Below are 23,193 nucleotides of genomic sequence, written 5' to 3' on the forward strand. Positions count from 1 at the left end.
TGAAAGTAAAATTATGGAAAACAGACCTCCATGATATAGGAACCTAGAAAAAAGAAGAGGTAGCTATCTTATTTGCAGAAAAAGTTAATTTCAAACAAAAATTAATTCAAAGAGACAAAGAAAGTTACTACATCCTTGTAAAGGGAACAATGCAAGAGGAAAAATATATATGCACCAAATACTAATAATGCCCCAAATTATAAAAAATGAATATTAAGGTACACCAATACACTAATACCATTATAAAGGGGGACCTCAATACCACTTTGTCACAAATAGACAGATCATCTAGACAAAAAATCAACAATGAAATATTAAAACTAAACTAAGCTTTTGAACAAATGGACTTAATAAATGTCCACAGAGTATTCTACCCCACAAAAATCAGAATATACATTCTTTTCAGCTGCACACAGGTCATTCTCCAAAATATACCACATACTAGCTCATAGAACATGTTTAAGTAAAAGCAAAGTAAATGAAGTTGTCCCATGTATATTATCAAACCATAGTGCAAATAAATTGTAGATTGAATAACCATGGGTCACAGAGAAAATTAAAGAACTTAGTCAGTTTTTACAAATAAATGATGCCACCAAAACACACAGGAATCTATGGCACTCAGTGAAAGCAGTTCTACAAGGGAAATTCATAGCAGTGAATGCCCACACTAGGAAAACAGAGAAGCACAAATAATCAACCTAATGTTGAATTTTAAGCTCCTAGAAAAAGAAGAGCAAGAGAAACGCAAAGTCCATACAAGGGAGGAAATTATAAAGATCAGAAGAGAAGCCAATGTAACGGAGACTAAGGGAACAATACAAAAAAAAAAAAATCAATGAATCAAAGAGGTAGTTTTCAAAAGAATAAAGAAAACCAAAAAACCCTTAGCCAACCTTATTTTTAAAAAGGAAAGAAAACACTCAAATCCATGCAATTAAGAATGAAAAAAACAAAGTCACAACAGATCCAGCAGAAATCCAGAGGATCATCAATACCCACTTCAAAAATGTGTACTCCAATAAAATGGAAAACACCAAAGAAATGGACATATCTCTACATACATATGAATTACCAAAGATGAACAAAAAAGATATAAAAATTTTAAACACCCCAATTACAATCAGTGAAATTGAAAATGTAATTAAAAATTTACCAAAAAAGAAAAGCCCACATGCTGATGGCTTCACTGCTGAATTCTACAAGACATTCAGAGAAGAACTATTGCCACTACTCTTTAAACTTTTCAATGAAATCAAAAGGGAGGAAATACTTTCAAATTCATTCTTGGAAGCAAGTGTTCCTTTGTTGCCAGACCAGGGAAAGACTCTACCAAAAAAGAGACCTACACTCCAGTGTCCCTAATGAACATAGATGCAAAAATCCTCAGTAAGATACTGGCAAACAGAATGCAGAGGGTCATCAAGTATCTTACACCCTGACCAAGTCGAATTCATCCCAGGAAAGCAAGGATAGTTCAACATACATAAATCAATAAATAATGCAATACATTATACTAACAGAATGAAGGATAAAAACCACATGATCATCTCAATCGATGCAGAAAAAGCATTTGACAAAATTCAACACTTATTCATGATAAAAACCCTGCAGAATATTGGAATAAATGGTCTTTATCTCAACTTGATACAAGCTGTCTATGAAAAAACAACAGCCAATAACACACTGAATGGTCAAAAACTGAAAACTTTCATGCTAAAATCAGGAACAAGACAAGGATATCCACTATCACCACTTCTCTTCAATATTGTTCTGGAAACGTTAGCCACAGCAATTACACAAGAGAAATAAATAAAAGGAATAAAGATAGGAAAAGAAGAATTTAAATTGTCATTATTTGCTGATGATATGATACTCTACATAGAAGATCCAAAAAGTTCTGTGAAAAGACATCTAGGCTTAATTGACAGATTCAGTAGAGTAGCTGGATACAAGGTCAACACTCAAAAATCAATAGCCTACTTGTACACAAATAACAGACTCACTGAGAAAGGGAAATAATTCCTTTCACAATAGCATCCCCCCACAAAAGAAATATCTAGGAATCAATCTAATGAAGTAAGCAAAAGACCTCTGCACTGAACTCTATAGCACTCTGAAAAAATTCAAAAATGATATAAGAAAATGGAAATATATCCCTTGCTCCTGTGTAGGAAGAAACAACAGTGAAAATCGCCATACTTCCAAAACTGCTATATAGATTCAATGCAATCACAATTGAAATTTCAACAGTATATTATACAGAACTAGAGAAAACAATTCAAAAATTCATTGGGAACCAGAAGAGAACTAGAATAGCAAAAGCCATTCCAGGCAACAGAGACATGACAGGGTGTATCACAATCTCCAATTTAAACTATAGTACAAAGCCCCTGTGATAAAAACAGCATGGTACTAGCAAAGGAAAAGACCTGAGGATCAGCAGAACAGACTGGAAGATGCAGAAACAACTCCATATGTAGTCAGCTACCTCATCTTTAACAAAGGAGACAAACATCCTCAGTGGAAGGAAGATAGCCTCTTTAATAAATGTGTTGGAAAAGCTGTATTTCAACCTGCCAAAGATTTCACCATTTACTAAACTAAAGTCAAAGTGGATTAAAATCTAAATATTAAAACAGAAACACTAAACTTGCTGGAATATGTTAGGTAGAACTCGAAGACATCAGCATAAGAAAAGGCTATGAACAAATCCTCACTGTGGAACTAGCACAAAGAATCAAAAACTAGGACCTCATCTTATTAAAGAGCTTCTGAACTGCAAGAAAAACCACCAACAGAGTTAAGAGATAATCTATAATGTGGGAAAAAATTTTACCAGCTGTTCCTCAGACAAAGGTCTACTATCTACAATATATAAAATAACTCAAAAAAATAAGTCACCCTTAATTTAAAGACCCAATTCAAAATGGGCATCTGAAATAAACAGATATTTCTCAGCCAACAAGTAAAAGCAGCAAATAAATATATTAAAAAATGTTCAACATAACTGGTTATTTGAGAGACACACATGAAAACAACACTGCAATTCCACCTAACTTCAGAAAGAGTGGCTGCTATCAAGAAATAACAAATAACAAATGCTGGTGGGATTGTGGGAAGAAAGGAACCATTTTTCATTGTTAGTGGGAGTGCAGACTGGTGCAACCACTGTAGAAATCAATATGGAGACACTTCAAAAAACTAGGATTAGAGCCCCATTTGGCCCAACCATCCGTCTTCTGGGTATCTTTCCAAATGAATTAAATAATCATATCACAGTGATATATGCACACCCATGTTAGTAGTGGCACAGTTTATAATAGCTAAAACTTGGAAACAGCCCAATTGCCCATCAAATGGAGACTGAATAAAGAAGATGTGGCTTTTCTATAAAATGGGGTACTACTTAGCCATAAAGAATGAGAAAATAGAGATATTTATAGCTAACTGGATGCACACTGAGGCATAACTCTTAAGTGAAATAACTAGGACACACATGTAAATACCAAATGGTTTCTCTGGTGTGAAAAATTAAAAGTGTAAATAAGATTCAAATTGTATAATTGATAATGTGAAAAAGGAGAAAATGCCTAAAGGATTAGGGGAAGTGGGAAGAGTAGAGGAAAGTAAAGAAGGGAAAAGAAAAAAATGAAAAAAGGAAAAAATGGAAATAAAGTCTTTGCAAATAGGGAAGGTGGAGAGGGTGAAGGGAGGGCAGGGGTATGGGGAAAATATAAGAACCAAGATACATCTTGTAAAGGTACAAGATCCCCATAATGAATGTAACTGTACTGTATACCTAAAAAGTACCAATAAAGTTAAGAATAAAAAAGTTGGCTCTGAAAAATTAAATCAAATAGACACACCCTTAGCTAATCTAACCAAAAGAGCGATAAGAACCAAATCAATACAATTAGAAAAGAAAAGGAGAAATCACCACAAACACTGGGAAATTAAAAAAGATTATTAACAACTACTTCACCAACCTGTACACCAATAAATGGGAGAATACACTGGATAACAGAGTACTGCAGACATGAATTACCAAAACTGAAATAAGAAGATTTAAAAACCTCGATTAATCCAATAACAAGCAATGAAACTGAAGCAGTAATAAAATCCTAACAACTAAGACAAGCCTAAATTCAGATATATTCACTGCTGAATTCTACAAAAACTTTAGGGATCTCTAACATCCAATATTTCTCAAGCTCTTTAATGAAACTGAAAGGGAAGGCATACTCTCAAAGTCATTCCTGGAAGTTGGCCTTACCCTGATTCTAAAAGCAGGCAAAGATCCCCCCCCCCAGAAAAAAAAGAGAGAGAGAGAGCGAGAGAGACAGAGAACTATAAACCTATTTCTTCACTGAATATAGGTGAAAAATCTATAACAAGTATTGGAAAGCAAAATATAACAATCATCAAAAAGATTATACATCATGACTAAGTAGGCTTCAACTGAGGAATGCAAAGATGGTTCAATACAAACAGAAGCAAGGACATAAATCACATGGTTATCTCAATAGATGCAGAACAAGCATTTGACAAAATCCATATCTACTAATGAAAATCCCTGGAAGAAAATAGGTATATAAAAATTCATCTCAATACAATAAAAGTTATTTATGCCAAATCTACTGCCTATATTATGTCAAATGAGGAAAAAGTGAAATTTTTCTCTCTTAAGCCAGTAATGAGATAAGGATATCTACTATTACCACTCCTGTTCAACACAGTACTCAAGGCATTAGCCAGAATAATTAGGTGAGAAAAAGAAATAAAAAGGGTGTACATAGAAAAGAAAGAAGTCAAATTACTATTTGTAGATGACCTGATCATTTACATAGAAGGCCAAAAACAATTCTACCAATAACCAAACTCAGTAATACAGCATACCACAAAATGAACAACCCAGAAAAACCAAAAACATTCCTGTACAGTAAAAATAAGCCCACTGAGAAAAAAAATAGAAAAAATATACCAATCATATTAGCACCAAGAAAAATTAAATACTTAGGAATTAACTAAGGAAGTGAAAGACTTCTACAACAAAATCCACAATATTCTGAAAAAGGGAATCATAGAAGACTTCAGAAGATGGAAATATATCCTGTGTCCTGGCTAGGCAGAATCAATATAGTCATGACCATATTTCAGAAACAGATGTGCAGATTTAATACAATCAAAATAAAAATACCAACAGCATTCTTCATATAATTGAATTAAATAATCCAAAAATTAACATAGAACCAGAAGAGATCCCAAGGAGCAAAAGCAATTCTGTGCAACAAGAGCAAAGTGGAAGGCTTCACAATCCCAGACTTGAAGTTATATTACAAAGCTACAGTGATAAAAATAGTATCTATGGCACAAAAACAGACATGAGGATCCATGGAACAGAGTCAGGATGCAGAAGCAACCCAAGCACATTCAACTATTTGGTGTTTCACAAAGGGGCCAAAAATATACAGGGGAAGAAAGCCTCTTTCACGAATGATGTTGGAAGAAACTGGCTATCCACATGCAGAATATTTAATGCAGACCCATATCTCTCACCATGTACTAAACTAAACTAAACTCAAAATAGAACAAAGAACTAAACATTACAGCAGAAAAACTTAACCTGCTGGAAGATAAAGTAGATGAAACTCTAGGAAGTCACTGATTTAGGCAAGGACATTCTGGAAAGAACCCTGGGCACCATTAATCAACAAAAGGGACCACATCAAATTAAAAAGCTTTCGTATGGCTAAAGAAACAACCAACAGAATGAAAAGACAATCCACACAATGGGAAAACAATTCTGCCAGATATTCCTCAGAGGACCAACATCTAGAATATACAGAGAGCTCAAAATCTCTGTCTCCCAAAATAAAAGAAAAAATTAAAAAATTGGCAACTGAAATGAAGAAATACATCACAAAAGAAGTTGAAATGGCCAGTAACAACATGAAAATTTCTCCTTAATTGTCCATTAGAAAATGCAAATGAAAACTACAAGATTCCACTTTTCACCAGAAAGAATGGCCATCATCAAGAAATCAAATAATAACAGATGCTAGGGAGACTGCAGAGAAAAATGTAACTCTCTACATTGTTACTGGGAATGTAAACTAGCACAACCATTATGAAAATCAATACGGACTTTCCTTAAAAAACTAACAGTAGAAATCCCATTTGACTCAGCTATTCCCTTGCTAGGTATCTTTCCAAAAGAGTTAGAGATGTTATATTACAGTGATACATGCATACTCATGTTTATAGCAGCACAATTAATAACAGCTAAATTTTGGAAGCATCCTATATGTCCATCAACAGGTGAATAAATTAAAAAAATGTCATTTATTCACAATGGAGTACTACTCTGCCATAAAGAAAGGTAAACTTGCATCACTTGCAGGAAAATGGCAGCACCTTAAGACTATACTATGAAGTAAAATAAATCAAACACACCAGCTTAAATGATGCATAGTTTCTCTTATATGAGAAATTCAAAGTACAAAAAAGAATAAAATAAAAGATAGATAATAGGAAGGAAGGAGATACATCTTTCTCAAATGGGAAGGGGATCAAGAGATGGACGGGGTGTGAAGGAAAAGAGAGTCAAAAAGGAATTAAGATATGTCATATACATGTATCAACTCCACACAAGAATGTAAACATATACTGCAAAAATGTAGTAACAAAAATACCTAAAAGGAAAAACTTGAGCTGTTTCCCCACTGTATCCATTAAGTGTTTTATTGAAAACCTGAGTAGTCATTGTAGAGAACTACTGTATACTTCAATATTATACTGTGCTTGATAAAAAATAAATGTGTAAAAAAGTTTCAATTTTCTAACCACAAGAATACAATTTCAATTGACCAGCACTTTTGTAGATTAGTGGTGTGTTATTCTAAAATTTAAATCTGATTGATATTTAATTGCATCCACATTCACAAGTACTAACTAGGAGTCTTTTCCTATGAGTCACAGCTATTACTTTTTTGTTTAAATTTATTTCACATTAAGTTTATAACTTACATAAATAAAATAATTCTGAATAATCACTGATAGCTATCAGAATAACTTTTGACCCATACACTAATTTATATGTAGACTGTATAATGTCCCTTGTAGTGAAACTTTTGAGAGAGTTAAAAATTACTTGTTAGAAGTGGGGACAGCTAGGGAATAGAAACGGTCCTAGAAGAAGGGAGGGGAGGACAAGGAAGGGGAGGAGAGAGAGTGAACATGCTCAATGCATGATGTGTTCACAAAGGGAAATGTCACAGTGAGACCCATCAATCTGTAAAATTGAGGTGATGATGATAGTAATAATATGTATTCCTTTATGTCACTTATGAGCATGCAGTTCATGATGATTTTAAAACTAATCAGTGCTTAAGGGTTTTCTAAAGCAGGAATAAGAAACAGATTATTTATTAGTTATGAAATTATACAAAGCACAAACAAAATAGAATTTTATGGCCATTCACTTATTACTGTGTAATTATTTAAAAATGACTTTCAAATAAAAGTTACATATAGCCTTTGAAAAACAAAGTGGAGGGAACAGAGGTGTAAGTGAGTTTTAGAACACTTGTGTAGCATGCACAGTCCCATGGTTCAATCCGTAGCATCACAAATAAAATAACAAAATTTAGAAAATAAAACTTTAAATCATCACTTTCAAATACAGGAGACTTGCAGCTACACTTCAAAACATAGGAGGGACTCCACATAAATGCTTACTACTCCATTAGTTTAACCAAATATAAGTGATGAATAGTTATCAGAAATTCCTAAACAAATTAATACACTGATAATAAAGGTTTATTAAAAATAAACGTTCTGAGTAATTATCATTATGGTAGTTATTTCTCTAAATGGTTTGTGATAATAAATTCTGACTTTTCATGCTGATTTGAAAAATTTAAAAGTGCCCTCTAGATTCAATCAAAACTTAGTTAGGAGAGGGCCAGGGATTTAGCTAAGTGGTTCCACCGCCTGCCTCACAAGAGCAAGGCCCTGAGTTCGATCCCCAGTACCAAAATAAATAAACAAAAAATTTAAAGAAACTTAATTAGGAGGAAAATTGGTTTAGGAAGGTGCTTCTTACACTTTATGTAACAAAGCCCCATATCTGAATTAACCATAAGGACTGTTTGGAAACCAGCCACAAAATGGATGGATGGGTTCAGTGAAAACACCCACACATATAAACACGTACACATACTTTAATCATGTTATATTTGTACAACTTTGACAACCATGTTTAGACTATCTGCATTCTAAACTTGTAGAACACTGGAAAGCAGAAGGCAAGTAAAAGTAATCAATTATTTGTGTTTAAGATGAAAATATTCACAGCACTAGAATGATGATTAAATCTCTGTACATTCTAGAAACTTGAATTATAAAATTTTTAATTTCCATATTAGGAGATAATGAAATAGAATATGCCTATAATTTGTAATGCAATAAATGATAAATACATAATCATGAATATTTATTTTCAGATATATTGGAATCTGTGAAGGATTTTATATTAGGAAGCTCTAATATGTCTACCCTTATGTACTAAATATACAGGGAAATATCAGCAGAGTGTAGATTAAAGTTAAAAAACTCAAACTATTGATATAGTTATATTTTTCTATAGATATTTTTGGAAGTATAAATTATAAACAGAACACATTAATATCATTTCTATATACTAAATATTTTGCATTCAGTTAAAGTTATTTTAATGTAAAATAATTTTATCTTTTTAAGAAGAATGAAGGTGAAATAGGAAGAAAAGGTCTAAAGATATAGGGGAAGTGGGAAGGGTAGGGGAAAGGGAATAGGGAAAATATGAGAAAATGAAAAAAATGGAAATAAAGTATTTGTAAATAGGGAAGGGAGGAGGGGGTGAAGGGAGGGCAGGGGTAAGGGGAAAAAATAAGAACCAAGATCTGTTATGTAAAGGTACAAGATCCCAATGATGAATGTAACTCTGCTGTATACCTAAAATGTACCAATGAACTCAATGAGAAAAAAATTAAAAAGAACAAAGGGAGAAAAGAACAGGTAGTACTGCTTTTCATTCACTTAATATATGTGGTATTTAATAATTTAGAAACATGCTATAATTATACTGCATGTAAATCCACGTTCCCTTTCCCTTATGTATAACAGCAAATCAATGGGATGGCCTGAGATATTTTAAGAGCTATGCTAGACAGAAATTTTGCTTATTAACAAATGTAAACTACTCTATTTTCATTATTAAAGGTCCCTGTCCCTAAAACTGTTCCCTCAGGACCTAATTTATAAGCTTGGGATTCATAGAATCTAAGTGCATCTTCCTAGAACTCAAATTCCTAATTAAAAATTGTGAATAATCTTTATTTTTTTCAGTTTTAACTCAACATTAACTTTTCATGAATGTCCAGAAGCTTTCAGAAATAAAGCAAAAACTCATCAAAGGAGCAGTTCCAAAGTAGTAATGAAACTACTGTTTGAATTTTTAAAGAAATAGATAGGCTTCGTAGAAAAGAATGTATCACCACTTTTACCCCAAAGACTATTTCACCCATATTATTAACCTTCCTTTTGCAAAACAGCTAATTTCAAATACTTACATGTGATATTACAAAACAAATCTTGCGAGTTTTGCCAATTTTCTTTTCATTTCTGTACCCAGCCTCCACAAAGGTGCCAAAACTTGAAGATGGTAAATAACTCAAAAGTGGCAAATTTTGCCATTTGTGTGTTTCAGTCTGTAGCATCAAAACTGGTAATAATAAGTTGAAAGTGGTAGGGAACATTTATGGTTACTTTAAATGAAGGATGGAGAGGAGAAGGTATAGAAAGAAATAAAAACATACCGCTCACATCAGCTGGAAAGAAGAGCTCAGGGGTTGTGACAAGATGCCTCTGTCAAGCACGCCACACCCTTTTACCTTCTAGACAGTGTGCACTGTGTGGGGGGCCAAAGGCGAGTGGACACATCTGCAAGGGTCAGGGAGCAAGCTGCTCTAAGAGCAAAGTGTCCTTCACCATGAGAATTTCCAGACTGTGAGAATGTGCCCACCGAATCCAGTATGTGAAACCCAAATTAAACTTCCAACAAAAAGGCCACCTTTGAAATGTTTTCCCACTTTCTCATTTTCCTGAGATGTTTTTTCTTAATAACACTTCATTGAAGGGGTGATTGTTGTCATCCTGTTGTGAAAACAGGGCTGCAACACTTGGGAGCAAAGGACCCTCCAAGGAGCAGCGGCAAGTGAACTAGGTGCAACCAGGGACGTCAAACCTCTGGACCTGGTCCCTACAGAGAGCCACCTGATTTGTGGTGCAGAAAATGTCCTAGACTGACTTAACCTGCTACCTGGCAGTCTCCATACAATTTTTGCTTGAACTGTATTCAGCAAATATGAAATTAATACAATGAGTAATATACTGTTTCAGGTGCTAGTTATACAGAAGTGAACAACAAAGTTTCTTCCCTTCTACAGCTTGCATTCTATTAATACTGCACACATTTCATTTGCTCAGTACATCCTGTAATACAGATGAATAAAAGCTATCGCTATGGGAATGTAAGAAATGAGGAGGGAAAATTATGATGCATTCTGTATATAGTTTATAGAGAAATGATGGCAAATCTAATTCTCAATAATCTGAAACCTGTATGTCTTAAACCTATTTTTCTTCTATGTACAATCAGTTTTCCTATTTTATGTAATAGAATAAGAAAATAAAACAGAGTTGGAAGGTGCTTTAGTACACCCAGAGCGCTAATGCTTTAATTTGTCCAGATTCCACACAAAGGGGCTATGCATTACTCACTACCTTCACAGGTAGCCGATTCTACCTCTAACACAATAGTTGTTAAATATTCCTTCAAATTGATTAATTAGGGTGTCTCCTTGAATTATATTGGTTATAGCTTTCTCCTTTGAGATCCTAATCTAATCTCTCTTAACTTATAGAATATGGTTTAGTTTCAAATTTTCCATTATCATTTGCTTCCCTCTGAAGATACTCCATCTAGAAAGTGTAACAAATAGAACAGTACAAAAACTCCAGCACAGAAGTTGGTACAGAGAAGAGTCTTTGGATCCATCTTTGTAAACATTAATGTACCTTAAAATGGATTACTTGTACTTGGTAGCTTCACAATAGTACTGACTTATATTAAGGTTATGCTGATTACTACATTGTAAGGTTTACTTATTTGCTTACTATTTATCTTTTTTTACTCAAAGGCAACCTTTGGTATTATAGTTCAGTTTTATAGTATTGGATTTGACACCTTCATCCAAGGTTGGGTACACGCATGCATTAGTCATGATTCCAATTCTCAACTCATCTATAAATTGAATAACATTATCTTGCGTATTTTAATTAAACATATTGATTATTTTTTATTAAGTCAAGGTAAGGACAGAGTCCTTTAGAAAGAACTAGAAATCTCAAACTACGAGCACAATTCCCGAACATAACTAGTTATTATCGCTAATGAGGCAAGCTTGAGCATGTGTCTGCCTTTACCAAGTAGTTCCATAAAAAAATACATCAGCAAGCATTTAAGACTGAATCCCTTCAGTTTTTCGCAACCCGATTTGCCACTTTGTCTTCCACACTTTCAACATTTAATCGATGAGTTACCAAATAATGTGGATCATATTTGCTCAGGAAAAGACTGATATTAACAATAGTGTGACTCGTCCAAGCAACTATGACAATATTAACTTCAGAAGATACAGAAAATCCATGATGTACTTAGAAAATTGTATTTGAAGATCATGTGAGTGAGCATGGTCTTCATTCCAGGTACTTCCCACTCTTAAACAACACTTGGCTTTTTGTAAGAGTTTCCTAAAAATATCTCTGCAGATTTCATGCATATGTCACAACATATCCTACTTTCATTTTAGCAAAGTGATTATTAGATAATAAAACTACTGTTTTGCATGATTTTTAGAAGACACAGATTTACCCTGCACCATGATGCTTTCACTGATTCAAACTGTAAGCAAAATGATTCACAGTGCATGCTCCAAAGTTTATTCTGTGATTATTTTGTCTTTTGAATAGACAGGAAGATGTTATTATTTTGATTTTATAAACTGGAAAAGATGAAATAAACTCATAATATAGGATTAGGGTGAGACCATTTTAATATTTTTGGGTTCTTGATTTGCAGCAAGACCATTACCTGAACTCTAGATATCACAGAAATGAGATAAGTAGCTATAATACCAACAATTATAATTTCAGATACTACGCTACTGATGTAATTACTTTTTTATAGTTTCACAAATGTTGGAATTATTCTTCAGATGTGTGCTTCCTTTATTTTTTTCTTTTAACAACATTATCGTCCCTTTACATTGCGCCTCCATCCTAATCCTACTCCTACTTCTCTATCAAATTAAATATACTGGAATCTTTCTAGTTTTGCATTAAAAAGCTTATTACAAGACTTCTTCAAAGAATTACATACTCTTATTATACCCTCTATTTTATTTTTCCCCATTAAGTTTATTGACACATTTAAAGCAAAGAATGCAGTTACATTTATCATTGGGATCTTGTACCTTTACACGATACATCTTGGTTCTTGTTCTTTCCCCATTACCCTTGCTCTACCTTCACCCCTTCACCCTTTCCTATTTACAAAGACCTTGCTTCCATTTTTCCTTTTCTCACATTTTTCTTTTCACTTATTTCCTTTACCTTCCTCTTCCCACTTCCCCTTTAGCCATTTTCTTCCTATTTCACACTCAGTTATACCATGTGAACCTTATTTACACTTTTAGTTTTCAACACCAGAGAAACTGTTCATTATATACCCTTCTTCAAGATCAACAAATAAACCCAGTTCACATTTACATGGTCTACCATCAACTATGAACAGTACAGCTCCCTTTAACCAGTGTCATTTTAATCAAACAGTATAGGGTGCAAACATTTAATATATAAATGAAAGTATGGCTGAAAAGTAATTGGGTTGAAATCAGAAGTCCTGATTTTTTTTTTTTTTTTTGTACTGGAATCAAATTTGGGACCTCGTGCTTGCGAGGCACGCGGCAGAACCACAAAGCTAAGTCTCCAGCCTGAGAAGGTCCTGAATTTTGATCACTGATCATTCTCTTATTAAACTTGACTTCTACCCTGCATAAGTCCATAGTCTCCATATACTTTAAAAATGTACAATAGAGGTCAATTTCTGTGCAGGGTGAAGTTTTTTATTTTTAAAGATTATATGTAACATGTTATGAAGTATAGGAAGTGGTGGAAAATAAGTTAAAAGAATTAAAATGCAATATGTGAATATACCAACTCTTCACAATAAATATATTCATTATGTATTGCAAATATGTACTAATAAAAATAAGTAAATAAATATAAATTAAGGAATTATGATATCAATAATATTGAAGATGATTTTAATTAATTAAGAGATTATCATTATATGGTATAATAAAACTCTTGCTTAGCAGGGAATTATTTTTACCCACTGTTTATTTCAATGTTCTGAATCTTATATTTTCTCTACCCTAAAGACTTAAGAGAAGTAAATTTTAGCAAGAACAAAACTGGCATATAACTTCTGGTTCCTCAGGTAATATCCAGATAGTTTAAATGCTTAAAGCAAGTGAAAGAAATAACCCTACATTAGAAATAATACTTATAAATATAAGAAATTATAAAAAAAACATTTGCAGTCTTACATACATTAGACTGTGAATCAGTACAAACTCATAATCTGAATATTATAACCATGTAAGGCAATTTTTTATAGAAGAAAACATCTGTAAAGAAGTCATCATAAATAGTTAATTTTACAAATGAACGATTAATTTTACAATGATTCAGTTAGTTAAATTAGTCAAATGTGTGTTTGTTTGTTTGTTTTTGGTACAGGGGATCAAACTCGGGGCCTTGTGCTTATGAGGCAGGCTGTGGCACCACTAAGCTAAATTCCCAGCCCTAGTTAAATATTTTTAAAAAAACTAAATGTGCTCTTAAGTAGAAAGCAATGGTGAGAGTTGAGCAAACAGGAGAATGGTCCTAGAATAATTAATTTTTGGATACTTTAATGCCAAAACAAGTTCATAATTGTTCTTAAATTTGTATTATAATATTTATTACATATTATCCACCTTGGATAGTGTACTTTGAAATAACAACACCATACGGATGACAGGTCTAATTTGAAACTTTCAGTTTTGAAGTTTAATGAAGAGATGATATTTACATATATTTAAGCCATACATTTTAAGTGTTTACAAACAAGAATTAGAAAAACAAAATTATTACTTCATTTAAATCACTTTTTATTTTCATGATGCCAAATGAAGCGATTCTACAAACTCTACATAATTTTTAGCAAAAAAGGAAATGAGCAGAGTTTGAAACATGCCAAAGAATAATCTTTTCCTTCAACTTTGTGTTTCAAATAAAAAATAAAAGTGCTTTATTGTGCTCAGAAGGCCACAGCTTCAGGAAACAATAGATTCCACACTAATTTTGTGCATATGCTAGTAGGAGAGTTGAAAGTTCAACCCAGTTTTCAAAATTCAATGGCCCTGTGTTAATACCAAAAAGCGGGTTTCAAATTTGAAGACAATTCAAACAAGGCCTGACTTTCCTCAAAGCAGAGTCCAGAATAACCACAAATTCTAAAGTACATACAGTATATTATAAAATATTGTGTTTATTTTTAGGAAGTAAAGATATGTCTATCACAGAAAGTTTTATGTGTTGGCAGCCTCCAAACTGTGTAGCTAAAAACAGTGTCTTGGTAATATTGTGAAAGGTCAAAAGCCATGACCTTGTCATTTTCCTGGCAATCCTGATATAATACCTGGTCAAACACTTGAGAATATTATAGAAGTATTAACTGAAGCAAAATAGATACAAAATAGATACAGCAAACAGTGCCTCATACTACTGTTGATCTTTTCCTAAAGAGTTTTCTCCCAATCTTGACTAACACTACAATAAATACATATTAAAGAATAAATTTTGGTTATTTAAAAAATAGTGAAGAGTTTAAAAAGCAGTAGATTTTTTTTTTTCAGTACTGGGGATCAAACTCTGGACCTTGGGCTTGTGAGGCAGGAAAGCCACTGAGCTAAATTCCTGGCCCAGCAGTCGATGTATTCTTAAAAACATCTTCAAAAATCATCATTGAGCAGGATACTTAATGTACTTACCAGGATCATGTGGGAATATTGTTTCCACATTGTTTTTATCACTGAATCTGTGTCCACAGAATTAGGTGAAAAACCAAGCTATTGGAGAGAGCCTGGAAAAGCCCTAAAATTACAAGACCTTCACTTATCTGATTGGATCTATAAGTACTTGCTTTAAAACTCATTATCTAAGCATTCAATTATAGAAAGCACCTTCTATAAATAGGGGCTCAACTCTCAATTTGGATCATCTTTCAGAAGTGCCTAAAGATATGGACAGAACTAATTATAACAGAAGACCAAAGTACCCACATTAGCATAGCAGGTGCAGGTCTATGCAGTGTGTTTGCTGCATTATGCCTGTTTCATGGTCATCTTTATAACTCAGAGTACTCTCCCGAAATATAATTATAGTAAAGACTCTGATTGTGAGCTTAAGCTCTTGGTAGCATGACATCACTTGCAACTTTTTTTTTTTCCTTTTCTTTCAGTCTAAACAATTGTAATTGAAAAACTAGGGGAAATGGGAATAAGGGGAAAGAAAAAATATGAGAAAATGAAACAAATTGGAAATAAAGTATTTGTAAATAGGGAATGGAGTAGGGGATAAAGGGAGGGCAGGAGTACGAGGGAAAAAATGAGAACCAAGACCTGTCATGTAAAGGTACAAGATCCCTTTACCTTTACCTGAATGTAACTGTACTGTATACCTAAAATGTACCAATAAACTCAATGAGAGAGAGAGAAAGAGAAAAAAAATGAGATCAAATACTTCCTATTCACCCACTCATTTAGAAACCACTTATTGAAGACCGCTCTGGGTCATGTTCAAGGCTACACAATCAGTTAGATGAACCACATATCTGAGCATAGCTTGTGTTATTCCTAATAAATCCCTTTGTTTACATTTGTCAATTTGGTGGAGTCCTCACCGACATGTGGCTGAACTACCTCCTTGGCAAAGGAGCCCTTAGAATGACAAGACAAAATTCACTTCCTTTCTTCTGTGCTACTATTGTAAAGTTCAGCGCTTTTATTAACATCTTTAATGCATCATTTAAAAATTATTTTAAAGTATGTTGTCAATATTCTTCAACTTTCTTTTGAGGAACAGGTGATAAATCATCAACATTTATACACCAGGAAACTACGGAAATTCTACGCTCTTTAAAGGCCTCTAAGAAATGACACATATATGAATGCAAGACTCTACCTTTAGTTAAGACTAGAGACCAATTATCTCCCAGTCATGCTTCAGGAAAGATCTGCTCAAATATGGATGATTTTCTCAGAACAGGGTATTCATCAAGTTACACTTGAGATTTGACTGTGTTCTCCTTCAAGTTCAATAGCCTCTCCTTGAGTCCAGAGGTCTTCAATGAATTTCATATTTTGTAATAATGAATGTACTCTCTCTCATCCTTAAAGTTTTGGAGAGAATGACATTTGTTTTGCTTGAAGTCTAAGAGAAAAATCTAAACTACCAGCAAGGTCACAACTTATTCAGCAGCATGATCCATTTACTATCTAAAACACAGGGATTAGAAGACAGGAGACATGAGCAACTTGTACTTCTTCAGTTGAAACTTACCAGAGGTCTGAAAACCTCAGCTTCACATCTATGATATTTCAGTTAATCTTCTTTTATAAGTCTATAGATTCTCATAACAAATAGGCAAAACAAAATAATTTTAAAACAAAAATGGTTTTAAAGAAAGACATTAGCAATCCTTAATTTTTCCTTCTCTTTCACCAGTGAATTTAGATGTGTTCTTCACTGTGATATTCCAAATATATATAAAAACAATTGAGGCTGCAATTTTACTCTCTGAGGGAATAGTTAACAAACTTATAAGATTGGCTTTAAGTTAAGGTTCTGTACTTGTGGTCGTTGCTGTTGTTGTTTTGGTACAGGGGATCGACCTCTGGTCCTTGTGCCTGCAAGGCAGGAGGCAGAACCACCAAGCTAAATCCCCCAGTCCTATACTTTTGTTATATTAAACAAGCATCTCTCCATTGGACATAACGAAAGACGGAGACATATTTAAATTATGTCTGTCCTGCCATCTAAATAACTCTCAAATACCTAGAAGATAATTATTTTTTTACCATTGTATAGGTATATGTTATGGCCAGAAATTGCACTTGTTCAAACATTGTCTTTCAATGTACAGTATTTCTCAGGGAAGATAATATTCCAACTAGTATGTAAAACTTTCCCTCTGGGTTAGAAAAGAACTCACTCAGAATAGATTAATTTTACTAAAAATAATTTATCATCGCCCTGCTTGATAAATATGCCACATAATAATAATGTAGGTTTATACAATTCTTTATCTTTAATGACCAAACCAAGTTTTAAAACATGATTATAAGGCACCTACATCCTTAGTATGAATGAAGTCATACCATAAGTTTGCAAACCTCTTGAGCTAGTGCTTCACTTTAAAGGTATTCTTGCTCTTCATTCCCACTGGCCCATGCAACCAAAGTTGAAATGACCACTAACTTAGGAATATTCTCTTATAGTCCGGCTTAGAGTGCATCATGAGTCACATGAATGGAAAGCATAATCAGACCAGTTCTCAAGCCACATGCTCTAAGGTTCACCATTGCCAAAGAGAAAGGTTGGAAAATGGGAAAAACACTTCATTTTCTCTACTGGTGGAAAGGAAAAAATATGCACTCTCCCAGTGATACAAGCCTGGAGACCTTCCTTAAATTCTCTGAATTAATGTATATTGTGAGGCAAAGACAGACTGTTTATAAGAGCCACAGTGTGAGGAAAAGATCTGGGTCACAAAGGCTTTAAAACAGATCCTGTTTGATGATTCTGCAAACCTGTTAATGGAGATGGCTTGAAAAGATGCAGAGTCCCTTGGGCTTGTATTGCTTGTCCTTATACAGATAAGTGATGATTGCTTTAGAGCATTCCATGAAATGTGAACCAAGCGTCTTCATATTTTAGATTGCAGGCTAGTATAATTCCATCATCAAACAAAACAGACCAGGAATCTCTGAAGTTCAACAGGATGTTTCCAAATTTCAATGTAGCTATATAGGATCTTTGCTAAAACCCATTTCAAATATCCTATTATCAAATCCACACATTTCTATGAATCTTAAAATATATCAGCTAGATAGTCATCTTTTTTTAGCTTTAGAACGTATATCAGAGGTGAGTTGTTTTTTTTTTTCCAGACACAAGTAATTAAAGGATTGGAAAATAGCTCATGAAAAGCTCCAAAGAACTGGTCTCCAGAGACCAAATCTTGCAACACCAAACAACACCAATTTCCCTCGGGCACTCACCTGACAAGAGTTATTGCAAGTTAAGCAAGCCAACTAGAAGAAATGTACATAAACTATCACAATTAAATACCCTGCCTCCCACATATCTGATAATTGCTGAGAAGCTGGTAGAATTGTCCTACAAATCTGTTGTCACCAGTTAACTACACTGGAGCTTCTTTGAAGGTATTGGATGCATACAGTTATCTGTGTTGTGTGTATTATCCAATCCTGATGAGGTATTTTACATTAGAATCTATGGGCTTTGTATCTCAAAGCCAAATAACCTGTTGGAAATAAACAGCAGAGATCAGAATCCCTCTTATCTGCTTGCTGCCTAAAATATCAAAACACGCTAAAATATGGGATTATTAGAGATGGTCTGGGGATAAAGAAATAAAATAAAAACTGACTTGTCAGGCAGGACTCCCTGCTGCTCAGTACCATGTGTTGCCATAGCAAGTTGCATCTGTTCAGCTTTTAAATATGTTGATGGATATGATGCATGAGACAACCATGGCATTGTCAAATACTCCCAGTGCCTCTTACACTGTATAGTTTATGTGCTATATTACATAAAATATCTATGCGTACATCTTATAGTGTTTGCCTTACATTAGTAAAAGTCAATGATGTAGCACCTTGAACACAAATTTAAAGGTGCAAAGAAAACTATGGTTTTGCTTATATTTCCCATGCTTAAATTATATTTATGGTTTACTAACCTTTTAAAAGTGTCTAATCAAAATGTTCTCAGAATTTCTAATATGGTTCTCACTACTAGCTGTGACTTAGCTTACAACGAAGCAAGACTGTTTTCATCCCTTCTAAACATCTTACTTTTTTTCAATTCATTGTTAGCTATATTATCAAATGCCACAGAACATATGAGCTGGTCCCTGAATGTAATACACATTCCGAGTTCAAAACTTTGTAATTTAAATAGGCCAACAAGAGATAAGATGTTTATGCCATAGTAAATACTTAATAGCAGGACACATCTGTTGCTACTCTGTTAAATTAAGTTAGCTACAATGATGTTGAAAATATTAATGCATTTAAAAGCTTGTCACGTACCACTGCTGTTCATGAGTCCTGAGGACATCATGACTGAAATAAGAAGTGACTAGGGGCAAAATGAAGAATTATGGAATGTGCTGAAGGTGAAGAACACAGAGCCAGCCTCTGAAATGAGGACTCTTTCCCATCAGCACATTAAATTCTTACCTTCCTGAGTTTTACAACTTTTTTCTTTTCCTTCCTTCCTTCCTTCCTTCCTTCCTTCCTTCCTTCCTTCCTTCCCTCTTTCTTTTCTTTTTTAACCAAAAAGAGATACAATTCACAAACTTGTTAACCAAACACCCCCACAGCTATTTTGTGAACGCTACCAGAATAGTTTCTGAGTGAAGTTAAGGGAAGTTAGTCACCATCGCTATGCTAGTGTGATTATCAAGACAAACGCACTCAAATACCCCAGAAAGGATCTCATGCTATCGAGCTTAGTGTCTTCAGAAATAGAGATTGACTTGTGCTTATGCTAAAACACTATAGTTTGTGACACTCTCATGCACTGGTGTGAGAGTGTCCAACAGTACAATGTGCGTGGAGGACACTTTGGCCACATAGATAATGGTTCACCTCCTAAGAATTTACTCATTTCTAAAACTGCATATTTTCATACATTGAAATGACCTCATAGGACTAAAAATGTCTGTAATACTAAAAGTTATGAAACAATTTAAGTATTCGTCATTAGGAAATGGTTTCATAAATCACAGCATGAATAGACAATAGGATATGATGAGCTAAATATGAGATTTTATGCTGCAAAATATAAGGATGTTTAAAATGAAAATAATCAAGTTGCAAAAGAGTATGCATCACAGAATAACTTCATCATTTTAAAGAATGTTCAATTGTTTTAATGTAAAGAATTAATACATATACTATATATATAAATGTATATAATGAAACTAAAGATTAGAATTTCAGACACCACAATAAAAATATTAATATCACATACAGTTTTTTAACTTTTATACTTATCACCATTGTACTATCTAAATTTTTCAGTAAGTACTTTTATGATCTAAAATAATTTTATTAAAACTATGGGGTTTTGGAAAAGCAAATTAGAACTCTCATCCATAAGGCAACAAATAAAACCCAATTCCTCTGAACAGCCTGTTGTAAATATTACCGCTTTATAGACCTAGCTCTATGTATCATTAGTATACCACATCCATTTATTCCTGAATAGTTACGAGAGTCCAAAAAAAGCCACTAAGTAAAAAAGAAGAGTTAAATACTGGAAATAGAGTCTGAGATGGAGGACATCCACTGACAGCTAGTTAACTATGAAGCCACTGTTTAAAATATATTTCTCATGTAATAATAAACATCACCTAAGTAGCAATTTCAGATAACAAAAGCCTTCCCAGACCCATTACTTATCCAATACCCTTCATGACAGCAAGGTGGCTGGTTACAAATGGCCAACCACTGGTGTTGAATTACGATTTGGAAAAGGGCTGAAAATGACAACTTTTCTTTCCACCATGTGTTGTATTCCACAATGTCTGTAATTTAAAGATCAAATGAACTCAGTTCTGAAATCTCATGGCAGCTGCCTGACCTTCCTTCATGATTATGCCAAAATTTCAACCCCATTTCTCTGCTGATGCCTTGTGGGATATAGAGCTCCTAAAGTCTGATTTTACTGCTAATTAACAATAATGAACAAGATGACATACTTTTCCTTTGAACATCTCTTGTCGGGAAAATGTCCAATCAGCAAGAGCTATAAGTAACAGACAAATTCTCTTTCTTTCTCCTCTGCATGCTTAAATACTCAGAGATCTAAGCTGTCTTTTAATTTAAGAAATAAAAAATAAAAGTAGGTCAAGTCGTCTAGCCTTTATGAATTTGTTTCACAGCTGGGGAAAAGGTGTATATTGTTACTCCAGCTGTATATTGTTACTCTAGTTTCCAAGCAAGGGTTATTTTTATATTCATCTCCACAGAAGGCAAACTCTTTGTGCCTACATTTAGGCACAATTCAACGAAACAAAACACACACACACACAAAGCGATCTATACTTTCATTCTTTAAAGGAATGTGCATGCAAAGTATCAGGCGCTATGTTGAGGAACTATCATTATTTAGTGTATTAATTCTGAGGAACACAGCATTTCCAGCTTCTGCCATATGTAAAGGGTGTCTTAACTAATATATCATAAATCTCATTGGCTTAAGATTGGTATTTAGATTTTATGATCATTTGGTCTAGCCCCAAATTGTCCTTTGCACTAAAGAAAAATGAGCCTTTGAAGTCATATAGAACTGATTCAAATACAGGCAGGTATTTATTAGCCTGATGATACTGGTCAATTTATTTTAAAATGAAGTTTGCTCATCTGTAAAATTGAGAAAATAATTCATACCTCAGTGGATTATAGTGGATAGCAAATGAAATACAATTTTTATGCACAATGCTTAAATCAGTACGTGGTTCATAAGTACTCCACACATGCTAAAAAGTATTGTTTCATTACTGTTTTTCTTACTAAGAAAATGAATTGGGCAAATGTGATTTCAGAGGGGGAGTCTAACCCTATTTATGATAATTAACTGTTAATACCTTGAAGCATTTAATATGTACTAATTGAAAATAATTATTAAGAAGTTCAAATAAATGGGGAACCAATTAAAGCTCCATCATTTTATCAAGTGTCAGAGGTTGGTACATCAGGAGAAAAAAACTGATGATCAAATTTTCAAGGTAGCTGAGGATGATTATCTCCATATTCCCCATACATCAGAGTTGATTACCAAAGGAGGGCTTTCATTTGTCTTCACTCTGCAGTTGGATGCATCTCTGCAACTCAAGTGTTCATGTAGATAAATATATCAGATATATTTTTATATAGATACTCAAAATAATACAGACAGTAGTTAAGAAGCAAACCCAGACTAAATCCCAGAAAAGTGATCAGCTGTTTGGAATATTGTAACCCTGGAAATGGATTCGGTGATTAGTCTGAGAAAGGTTTTTCTTCCATGAAAAAATGCCACATGTATAGTGAGCTCATGTCATGATAGGTCTCAGACCCTGGGCCACAGCTCCCTATGCCCCAGTATGTTGCAAACTGGGGACCCAGGAGAGCATGTTTTAACTCTTCTCCGTGGGGAGCCTAACACATCTAGGTTCCTAGGAGAGCCCTCCTGGCTGAGTTTCATACCGCAGTGAAAGTGGAAAACTACTAGCAGGAAGTCAAGGGAAGCCTCTGCCAAAAGAAAGGGAGTTCACCTTTTCTCCCCTCACCTGGCATGGGTTCTTTCATCAGTAAACATTTACTATTTACCAAGCACCATGCTGTGTAGTGTCTAAAAATACAGATACACAGAGATACATTGTACAAAGTTAATGACCTTGAAGAGTTCACAATTAATGGGCTACAAGGACATAAAGAAATAGCTAAGACTGTGATTGGTAAAGTAATAGAATTAAGAATGAAGAGTTATGGTAGTACCAAGAAAGACATGATTAGTTTTTCCCTAGAGGACAAAAGAAAGCTTCACAAATATTTAAAATAGATGATCCAGTCTTTGAAAATGAAAAAAAAATACCAGATTAGAAAGGAGAGCAGGTAGGAAGAAATGGAAATAGGAATATTTCAAAGAGAAGAACTGGCATGATTAAAGATATAATGTATATAT

The 23,193-nt window shown here is 33.9% G+C and overlaps 1 protein-coding gene across 13 annotated transcripts in view; it reads right to left on the reverse strand.

The window, feature by feature from the left end:
* The window catches only part of Nrxn1 (neurexin 1), a 986,324-nt gene that overhangs the window by 275,126 nt on the left and 688,005 nt on the right, over positions 1–23,193 (reverse strand). The gene's annotated exons all lie outside the window — the stretch shown is intronic.

Source organism: Fukomys damarensis, unplaced genomic scaffold (assembly GCF_012274545.1).
Source record: "Fukomys damarensis isolate Sample0158 unplaced genomic scaffold, DMR_v1.0_HiC HiC_scaffold_2, whole genome shotgun sequence".
Lineage (NCBI taxonomy): Eukaryota > Metazoa > Chordata > Mammalia > Rodentia > Bathyergidae > Fukomys > Fukomys damarensis.